At 43.9% G+C, this 11,686-nt stretch overlaps 1 pseudogene; it reads right to left on the reverse strand.

Annotated features, from left to right (window-relative positions):
* Nucleotides 1–3,061: 3,061 nt before the first annotated feature.
* LOC119923960 lies at nucleotides 3,062–3,946 on the reverse strand (annotated as a pseudogene).
* Nucleotides 3,947–11,686: the final 7,740 nt, after the last annotated feature.

The following is an 11,686-nucleotide window of genomic DNA, read 5'->3' on the forward strand; positions in this document are numbered from 1 at the left end:
CAGGGTGCAGGCTAGTGTTTCACTTAACTTCTCCTGCCATTATTGCTCTACTCGAATCAATTTTAATGATGTTGGTTTTAATAAGTAGTTAATCCGCTGTGATTTTTGTGTGTGTGTGCATGGATATAGAGATAATAATATTTATTGACTTCCACTTGGTGCAGTGTACTGTACTTTAGAAGTACCTAATAACAAAGTGATATATAGTTCCCAACTACAAGAAGATAACACTCCAATGAAAGAGAAAAACCTGTAAATATTTACTACTAGAGAGAAGGGAAAATCCAGAAATGATAAATTCCTCATCGATTACTACTACTGTACTTATCCTAGTGCTAGGTTTTGGGCTCAGTACATGGTAGGTTTTCAGTAAATACTCTTAATTGAGAGTTGGGATAAGGATGTGTGTCTGAGTCAAGGAGCATAGGTTTGGGGCTCCAGAACGATGGGGCCAGTGAGAAGCAGCATGGCCTAGTGGATACAGCAAGAGTCTGGCAGTCAGAAGGGCCTGGGTTCTAACTCCAACTCCACCACTTGTCTGCTGTGAGACCTTGGGCAAGTTACTTAATATCTCTGTGCCTCAATTACTTCATCAATAAAATGAGGGTTAAGACTGTAAATCTTTTGTGGGACATGGACTATGTCCTCTCTGATTAATAACAATAATAATGATGACATTTGTTAAGTGCTTACTATGTGCCAAAACACTGTTCTAAGCATTGGGGGAGATACAAGGTAATCAGGTTGTCCTACATGGGGCTCACAGTCTTAATCCCCATTTTACAGATGAGGTAACTGAGGCACAGAGAAGTTAAGAAATTTGACCAAAGTCAAACAGCTAACAGGTGGCAGAGGTGGGATCAGAACCTCTGACTCCCAAGCCCGTGCTCTTTCCATTGAGCCACCCTGCTTTTCTGATTAGCTTGTTCAGTGCTTAGAACAGTGCATGGCACGTAGTAAGCACTTAACAAATGCCATCATTATTATTCTACCTCAGCACTTAGCACAGTGTCTGGGCTAGTAAATGCTTCACAAATACCATTTAATAAACCAGAAAAATTGTAGAGTCTGTGTCACCTACCTATGTAAATTGTTACTTCTTTCTGTCATGAAATTACTAAAGATGACTCAAAGTGAAATTTCAGCAAGGGTGGGTAGTGAAGGGAGGTGGGTGCAGGATGACCAGAGGGAGAGGCAGCCTTCCACATGCACATCTGGCCCACTTAGGGAAAAAGTCTGGGCAGTGGCTAGTCTGGAGACCAGACCACCAGCATAGCTCTGGCCCTGGGCCAGACCTTCAGGTGCCTGATTGCTGCTGCTGTTTTGGTTACTGCTGCTACTGGGGCCACTGGGGTTAGTGGAATTCCTGCTGCTAACAAACACAAGGTGGGCCATGATGGCAGGAGTCAGGGCAGACCAGGAGCCCAGCAAATGGCGGAAAGGCCCTCGTGATAGCAATCCCGATGTTGCCAACCAGTGATGTGATCCAGGGAGCTTTGGCCCAGATGTGGGTGATAGACTGAAGAATCAAAGTTCAAACCCTCCCTCTGTCACATCCGCTTATGCAGTGGAAGTCATCGTCGGCAGGGAATATGTCCATCAACTCTGTTATATTGTACTCTCCCAAGAGCTTAGCACAGTGCTCGCAGTAAGCTATCAATAAATACAATTCATTGCTCGATTTAAGGTGATCTGGAGAGAAAGGTGGGGTAAAGAGAGGAGCAGGGAGGCTGTAGGTATTAAGGCCTTTCTAGGGCAATTTTCACCTCTGCACACAAGCCAAGGGCCCCGTTAGCCCCCCACCTAGCTCTACTCTGCTCCCACCCCAAGATTACCAGGCAAGATACTGCAGAAATTGAAAGTGTTTCTGCCATCTCAGCACACAGACGCTACAATAGGACAAACATCGTTATGTTTGTCACCACTCATAAGGACAATTTACATGGTTTTGAGAAATGATGGAAATATCCACAAACCACTTCAAGGGCTTCAGAAATTCAGGAGATAGGTGGGGTAGGGGGAAAGATTGTGGTGGCAGGAACAGTAACTCACTGGATGGTGGGATAGGAGGCCAGAGAGAGTCAGGGATAGAAGAGGCAGAGAATAAGTGAAAGACTGAACCAATAAGATTTCTCATTCTGTCAGCTTCCCCAATCTAACCCTACCTCCCAGCTTTTAAGTCTCTCCCAGGCTCTTCCACCCTAACTTGTGCTGGGTGCTCTGGACACAGTAAACACTCCATTAGTACCATTAATTGATTGACTGATTGATTGACCTCAGTGGGATGGCAGGATGGTCATTCATAAAACAATGATTCTTACCTCAGGCCCTATCAATTATATTCATTGAGCACTTACTGAGTGCTGAACACTATTCTAAGTGTTTGGGAGAGTACAATATAACAGAGTCGGTAGTCACATACCTTGCCCACAGCAAGCTTGTTTTCACCCATCAGAGATACAAACTCTGCCGTTTCACAAGAAAGCATTGAATTTAGCTTCCTATAGTCTTTAAATTGGTCCTCATAGTCAACACTAAGTCCCAAATTTTGTTACTGTCACCAAAATGCCTACAGAGAAAGATCCTCTTAGATCCTACCAACAAAATCTACCAATTGCATCCAAACTCACCTCTAAACTGTAAACTCGTTGTGGGCGGGGAACATGTCTACCAACTCTGTTCTACTGTACTCTCCCAAGCACTTAGTAACACTAATGATGATGATGACAGTATTTAAGTGCTTACTATGTGTCAAGCACTGTTTCAAGGGCTGGGGTAGATACAATCTAATTAAGTTGAGCACAGGCCCTGTCCCATATGGGGAGCACAGTCTCGAGCCCCATTTTACAAATGAGGCAACTGAGGCACAGTGAAGTGAAGTGATTTATCCTAAGTCAAACAGCAGACAAGTGGTCGGGCTGGATCAAACCCCAGGTATTGCTGACTCCACTAGCCCACTCTACTACAGTGCTCCACTCACATTAATCACTTGGCAAATAGCACTGATGATGTGGAAACCCCACGCCGACCACAGTGTTAATTTTCCTCCAGAGGACAGCCTTCACCTCCATAATTCCCTCATAGAGCTTTTCACCTCAGCATCATTCCTCAGGGTGTAGATGAGGGGATTCAGCATCGGAGGTATAATGGTGTTAAATAAAGTGACCATCTTATCCACCGCTAGGGTGTGAGAGATATGAACGTACATGAAGAGACAGGGGCCAAAGAATAGGAAGACTGTGGCATGTGAACCCCACTCAGCCTCGACTCAGGTCCTCAGGGTGAATAGGATTATGGTGTAGGAGATAACCAGGATGAAGAAGGCCACCAGAGAGATCATCCCACTGTTGGCCACCACCATCAGGCCCACCACAGAGATGTCAGTGCAAGGAAGTTTCAGTAAGGGATGCACATTGCAGAAGTAGTGATCTAGCACGTTGGGGCGGCAGAAGGGCAGCTAGATGGTGAGGAGGGTCTGAATGATGGAGTGTAGAAATGCGCCACCCCAGAGGCTGGTAGCCATGACTTGACACACCAGCTGGCTCATGATGGTCGGGTAGTGCAAAGGTCTACAGATGGCCACGCACCAGTTGTAGGCTATCATTGTGAGGAGGAAGATGTCTGTGCAGCCAAAGAAGTGCACGGCGAACAGCTGGGTTATACAGCTGCTGAAGGAGATGTTTTTTCTCTCAGCAAATACGTCGGTCATCATCTTTGTGGTGGTGGTGGTAGAATAGCAGACGTCAAGAAAGGAGAGGTACCTGAAGAAGAAGTACATGGGGGAGGCGAGGCGGGGGCAGGCATTGATGGTTATCATTATGAAGAGATTTCCCAACAATGATACCGTGTAGAAGAGGGCAAAGAGGGCAAACCCAATTCTCTGCAACACCTGGTTCTGCGAAATTCCCAAGAAAATAAATTCTGTCACATTGTTTCTCTTCTCCATATGTTCACTTTAGTTGGGTTGAGCAGAAGGGAAATGCATCTGCAACAAAACGCAATAAGAAATAACTATGGAGGGAGCAAATTCAGTCGAAATGTTTTTTTTTTTTTCAAAAACATTCTCCCTGGGAATTCCTCTGATCCGAAGTGTTCTCCATGGTCTCTGCAATGTTTTCTCTGATTCTATGCCCTATGATCCATTCTCTTGGAGCTCCAGCATGGGAGTTGGACAGATGGAGGGTATGAACAACAATTAATCAATGGTATTTCCTGATCACTTACTATTTGCAGAGCATAGTACTAAACGCTCAGGAGGGTACAATACAAATGACCACAATACAAGTGAATTGCTAGACATGATTGCTGCCCACAAGAGAGGCACCATGACCTAGTGGATAAAGCAGGGGCCTGGGAATCAATCAATCAATCAATGACGTTTATTAATCTCTTACTATGGACAGAACACTGTACTAAGTGCTTGGGAGACTATAATATAATAGAGTTGGTAGACACACTCCCTGTCCACAGTGAGCTTTCAGTCTAGAGGGAGCTTACAGTCTAAACAGATCTTACAGAAGGATCTGGGTTCTATTCCCCATTCTACCACTTGCTGTTGCGTGACCTTGGTAAGTCAATTCACATCTCTATGCCTCAGTTACATCTTCTGTGAAATGGGGATTAAGACTGTGAGCTCCTTGTGGGAAATGGAGTGTGTCCAATCTGATTAGTTTTCATCTACCCCAGCGCTTAGTACAGTGCTGAGCCTCTTTGTTCCCAGCCCTGGCTCAACCGAGGCTTTTTGCCCCGTGCTGGGTGATGCTAAGCACTTAGTACAGTGCTAAGCACTTAGTACAGTGCTGGACACTAAGTACAGTGCTCTGCACACAATGAATGAATGAATGAGAACTGCCACCTTGGATTCTCTTCCTGGTTATGGTGTCTCCTCGTGGTCGACAAGCACTTAACAAATAGCATTTAAACATTTTTTTAAAGGAGCTTATCTGCTATAGGGGGAATAGACATTAAAATAGATTACAGGCAGGAGAAATAAGGAGAAATAAGGATATTGACATCAATCAATCAGTCATTTATTGAGCACTTGCTGTGCACGGAGCACTGACTAAGTAGTTGGGAAAGTACAATATAACAATATAGCAGATACATTCCCTGCCTAAAATGAGTTTACAGTTTGTTGACCAGGCAAACACTCCCCAATCTCCTCCCCAAAGTGCTTTCCAACCCTTAGGTTTTTCACAAGTTATTTTTATTACAGGGAACGTGTTTACCAACATCTCTTATACTGTACCCTTCCAAGGGTTTAATACAGCACTCTGCACATGGTTTACACACAATAAATATCATTTATTGATTGAATGTCTTATCTTGTCTTATGCTGTCGAGTCGTTTCTGATCCAAAGAGATGCCATGGACACATCTCTCCTAGAATGCCCCACCTCCGTCTGCAATCGTTCTGGTAGTATATCCACAGAGTTTTCTTGGTAAAAATACCGAAGTAGTTTACTTTTGCCCTCTTCCGTGCAGTAAATTTGAGTCTCTGCCCTTGACTCTCTCCCATGCTACTGCTGCCCAGCACAGGTGAGTTTTGACTTGTAGCAGATTGCCTTCCACTCGCTAGCCACTGCCCAAGCTAGGAATGGAATGGAATGGGATGGGATGGAATGGATAGGCCTCTGCTTGACTCTCCCTCCAGTATTCGAGACTGGTAGAGTTCTGGAAACTCTCCAAGTGCGACCCTGAGAGGGGGATTGATTGATTACAGAATATCAAAAACCTTTAAGGACTAAGTCCCCTACATTTCCAGGTTAAGAGTACATGTAATAACTATGTTGGTCCTGATAGACACTGAAGCCCAGACCTGGCCCTTACAGAACTTTCCCCAAAGACGCATCATGGCCTAATTTAAAGACCACTGGCCTGTGAGTCAGAGGACCTGGGTTAATGATGGCATTTATTAAGCACTTGCTATGTGCAAAGCACTGTTCTAAGCACTGGGGAGGTTACAAGGTGATCAGGTTGTCCCACGGAGGGCTCATAGTCTTAATCCCCATTTTAAAGATGAGGTAACTGAGGCACAGAGAAGTTAAGTGACTTGCCCAAAGGCACACAGCTGACAATTGGTGGAGCCGGGATTCGAACCCATGAACTCTGACTCCAAAGCCCATGCTCTCTCCACTGAGCCATGCTATTGGCTGTGCCACTCACCTGCTTTGTGACCTTGGGCAAGTCATTAAAATTATCTGTGCCTCTGGTCCCTCATCTGCAAAATGGGGATTCAATGTCTATTCTCATTGCTATCTAGATTGTGAGCCCCTTGTGGGACCTGATTTTCTTGTATCTACTCCAGTGCTGCACTGTGGTACTTGGAACATAGTGAACACTTAACAAATATCACAGTTATTACACCTTTAACATACAATTCCTTTCACCTGTCATTTCCCTAGATCTTTTCACCTGCAGATTTGCCAAATTCAGCCAAAATGAAGTTTCTTTCACAGATATAAAAATTAAAATGTGTCACCTACCCATATGATATTAATTGATTAACATACGTTTACACAAGTGGGAGAGAGGAGAGAACCAGGGTTCAACTAGATTTAAAAAGCAAAAGTCAGCGAGATATTATAATCTTCTCTCTATTGTAAATTTGAGGAGGCTGTCAGATTTCCCATTCCTAGTTAAGCTTGTACAGAGTGCTCCAGCACCATTCAAAAGATCTTTCAAATCAGATAATGTATTTCCTAGAACCACAGAATGGGCACTGCCTTAAGAGGACCACACCTCTCTCTGTTGGATTGTTTCTAACAAATACAGTTCTGAATTCAACTTGTAGAATGAATGCTTCGATGCACCAAGCCCTTCCAGGCGTGACTGAAACCTTGTTGGCGAGGGTTAACGGACAGAAAACACACAATAACCACAGGAGGGATTTCCCAACCTCCATGCCTGGATTGTAGTTTCCACCATAACACTGAGAATTCTTCAATCAGAGAAAAACCAAGACTTCAGGAATTGGAAGAAGATGGAATCGACAGGGCTGTGTGCAATTGCTAAGGGCAGAGAGTTTCCTTGACTTACCACACTGTATTTGGAAACGTTACTAAAATGTCTTTATTCTACACTCCTTAGTTCCTCAGCTCTTTCTTTGAGTGCCATCAAGGTGGAATCTAATCAGAGGCAAAGCCCAGTGAATAGAGCACAGACCTGGGAGTCAGAAGGACCTGGATTCTAATCTTGGCTCCTCCACTCGTCTGCTGTGTGACCTTGGGCAAGTCATTTCACTTCTCTGGGCCTCAGTTACCTCATCTGTGAAGTGAGGATTAAAACTGCGAGTTCATGTTGCACATGGGCTATCTCCAACCTGATTAGTTTGTATCTACCCTAGCACTTAGTACAGTTCCTGGCACACAGTAAGCACCTAACAAATACCATTAAAAAATCTTTAACGTTTCTATTTTCTGGCAATTGACATCAAATTATTCCTTTTCAATCAAAGGCATAGCTCATAATTTTATACCATAAATATGAAAGTGCATAATAAAGATATGGTGATCGGTTTAATTTAAAATGTTCACTGCTGTATTATGACAAATCAGGGTGAATTTGCACAGCTACCTACCAACCACTAGCACCATGAGAAAAAGATTATATCAGAGAAAATCTTCTAGCATAAGTAAACAGATTAAAACTATAGCAATGGCTGTATTATTATCATAAATCATTCAATTTTTCAAAAATGAAATAAACTTTTCTTTAATCTCTGTATTATAATCTTGATCATTTATTTAGCAGGCATTTTATATGAATGTTCTACGAGTAATTTTGTTTATACTTTCACAAATTAAGTTGCCCTTTGTAATCTTTTCCTGTGACTCCATGTAATCTATCCATGGTCTGTGAGTCACTCAAGTAACGAATGGTTCTTAAAAACATATGCTACTGAAATATAAAAAAAAGTGTAAAGAAGACAACCAGAATCAGGATTTGATTTGCATGCTTTTAATTCTGAACAAAAGAAAATATCCAGCGCTTTGAACAGTGCTTAACAAATAGTAAGTGCTTAACAAATACTATATTATTACGATTATCAATGTCAAATATCATGTTTTCCACCACTACCAAATGACAAATTTAACTAAAAAAAATGAAAATCCGACTTCATTATAACAATTATAGTCAGATAGGCAATGTGATTTTATTTTATTTTTACATTTTACTAGGACAAAAGAGAACAATCACATTTTGTTGATATTCTTGCTGTTATTAAAAAACTCAGCTGTGAAGATATCAAAGGTTTCTTGGACGCTATGTGATTTGATCCACTTCTTCTAATAATCTTCCTGGACCTGGTATTTAGGGCTAAGAGATAGGATTTAGGGCAAAACCTTAACTTCAGGATCATTTTTTACTACAAAAAAAAGCCCAGGGTCTTCAGGAATGATTGCTAGAGCTATGAGACCAATCTGCAAGTGGTCCAAACTGGAGCCACTCTCAGACCAACTTTGGTTAGCAGGAGCTGATTCACTAGAACACAAGAAATTGGTTCCAGAGTGTTCCTAGTCGAAATACTACACCATCAGTCTCCCAGAGCCTCTAAATACATCATCTAATCTGGTTCTTGGAAAACCTTCCCCTTCTCTGACCCTAACGTACCAAGCATAGGCGATACCCTAAAGAGACTTCCCAAAATGTCTTAAAGCTGGGAAATGAACTCCCAAGAGTATTGAACTCCAGTAGGAATAATTTGACCTAGGAGAAATTACAAACAATATTAAACATGGTCATTTAGAAGCTGATTAACCCTCATCTAAAAATGAGCAGAAAAGAGAAAGGGGGGTGAAACAGCCATTTTTGCTTTTATTAGGAGCTCACGTTAAAGTGATTAATAGGAAAAGGGGTTGAAACTGTTTCATATAAAGTGTAGTTTGGGATTATTTGTGGATTATCTGTGGATCTCATTTATCTGTGCCACCCTATCTCTCATAAGATCATAAGATCAATACGATTGATTGATTGATAAGATCAGGAGAATTGAATGAATTTCTTAATGTCAGTCTCATGGAAAATCTCTGGTACTTTTATCTTCAAGTGTAGCTCTGCAGTGATGACATAGTCATGACATCATCACAGAGAATTTTATAATCCAGTCAATCAATGATGGGTATTTATCGAGCACTTCCTGACTGTGCATCAATCAATCAATCAATCAGTTGTATTTATTGAGTGCTTACTGTGTGCAGAGCACTGTACTAAGCGCTTGGGAAGTACAAGTTGGCAACATATAGAGACAGTCCCTACCCAACAGTGGGCTCACAGTCTAGAACGGGGAGACAGAGAACAAAATCAAACATATTAACAAAATAAAATAAATAGAATAGATATGTACAAGTAAAATAAATAAATAGAGTAATACATATGTACAAACATATGTACACATATACAGGCGCTGTGGGGAAGGGAAGGAGGTAAGACGGGGGGATGGAGGGGGGACGAGGGGGAAAGAAAAGAGGGGGCACAGTCTGGGAAGGCCTCCTGGAGGAGGTGAGCTCTCAGTAGGGCCTTGGAAGGAGGAAGAGAGCTAGCTTGGCAGATGTTGGGAGGGAGGGCATTACAGGCCAGGGGGATGACGTGGGCCGGGGGTCGACGGCGGGACAGGCTAGAACGAGGCACGGTGAGGAAATTAGAGGCAGAGGAGTGGAGGGTGTGGGCTGTGCTGTAGAAGGAGAGAAGGGAGGTGAGGTAGGAGGGGGCGAAGTGATGGAGAACCTTGAAGCCGAGGGTGAGGAGTTTCTGCCTGATGCGCAGATTGATTGGTAACCACTGGAGATTTTTGAGGAGGGGAGTAACATGCACAGAGCGTTTCTGGACAAAGACAATCCGGACAGCGGCATGAAGTATGGATTGAAGTGGGGAGAGACACGAGGATGGGAGATCAGAGAAGAGGATGATGCAGTAGTCCAGACGGGATAGGGTGAGAGCTTGAACAAGCAGGGTAGTGGTTTGGATGGAGAGGAAAGGGCGGATCTTGGCAATGTTGTGGAGCTGAGACCGGCAGGTTTTGGTGACGGCTTGGATGTGAGGAGTGAATGAGAGAGCAGAGTAGAGGATGACACTAAGGTTGCGGACTTGTGAGACGGGAAGGATGGTAGTGCCATCAACAATGATGGGAAGGTCAGGGAGAGGGCAGGGTTTGGGAGGGAAGACAAGGAGTTCAGTCTTGGACATGTTGAGTTTTAGGTGGTGGGCAGACATCCAGATGGAGATATCCTGAAGGCAGGAGGAGATGCGAGCCTGGAGGGAGGGGGAGAGAGCAGGGGCAGAGATGTAGATTTGGGTATCATCAGCGTAGAGATGATAGTTGAAGCCGTGGGAGCGAATGAGGTCACCAAGGGAGTGAGTGTAGTTCGAGAAAAGAAGGGGACCATGAACTGAACCTTGGGGAACCCCCACAGTAAGGGGATGGGAGGGGGAGGAGGAACCTGCAAAAGAGACTGAGAATGAACGACCGGAGAGATAAGAGGAGAACCAGGAGAGGAAGAAATTGGTATAGTACCTGAGAAGTTAAACACCCATTCCCTGTCCTCGATAGATCACAATCGAGAAAACTCAAGATTAAAAAAGAGTAATCAAGGGAGAAAGGAGGAACACAGTACAGACTTCCACCATGGGAACGAGGGTTCTAGATGAGTGAAGATCCAAACTCCCAGAACAGGTTGAAGGATATGGCGGGATCGTCTTGGATCCTGCACCTGCATCTGAGGGGACTTCATGATCAATCAATTGTATTCACTGAGTGCTTACTGTATGCAGAACATTGTTACAGTGCTTCACTGTGTACAGTCACTTTTGTACATCGGTTTGATTTTAACTCGAGGCCTTTGAATTGTAGCTCGCTTATTTCTGAAGACAAACTGATTTCTCTTTCTTTTTTTGCTCTGGTAAAAGACCCTCCATTACATTTAGTGTCTTCAAAGTGTCCCAGAAATGGTCACCACAATCTTAGACCATCCTCTCCTCTTCTTTCAGGAGAGCCTTTAATCCTGGAAAAGAAGAGGTTGTTCAGCAAAGAATGCAGGAAAGATTTGAGATCCTGGAGCAAGAAAAGCTCTGGCTAGAGAAGGATCACTTGGAAGTGTCCTCTATAGAAGGCTCTAGATGGTCTCTTAATTCATTCAATCACATTTATTGAGTGCTTACTGTGTGCAGGGCATGGCTTGGGAAGTACAAGTAGGCAACAAACAGAGCCGGTCCCTATCCAACAACGGGCTCTTTATGGTGGATGAGTGGAGTCCTCTGGTGATGTGGAGTTTTGGGATCACTTAAATCTGACATCAGGGTCATTGGGCGCCACCAGCCAAGCCAGACTGGTATTCAATAAGCCTCTCTTTCCTTGTCACCAAACTCTTTGCCTCTCTCCACCTCTTCTCACCACCCACCGCCTCTTCTCTGTCGGTCCCTCGGTCTTCTTATGTCTCCATTGCCCTTCCTCACTTTTCCAGTCTTACCTCTTGGAGGCGAGACTCTATCCCACGTTGGTTTGCAAGAAATCTGAATCCTTCTACAGCCCAGCCCGCACCCTCCCCTCCTCTGCCGCTAATCTCCTCACTGTGCCTCGTTCTCGCCGGTCCCATTGTCGACCCCCAGCCCACGTCATCCCCCTGGCCTGGAATGCCCTCCCTCCCCACATCTGCCAAGCTAGCTCTCTTCCTCCCTTCAAGGCCCTACT

The sequence above is a fragment of the Tachyglossus aculeatus genome, unplaced genomic scaffold (assembly GCF_015852505.1).
Source record: "Tachyglossus aculeatus isolate mTacAcu1 unplaced genomic scaffold, mTacAcu1.pri scaffold_75_arrow_ctg1, whole genome shotgun sequence".
NCBI classification, from domain to species: Eukaryota; Metazoa; Chordata; class Mammalia; order Monotremata; family Tachyglossidae; genus Tachyglossus; species Tachyglossus aculeatus.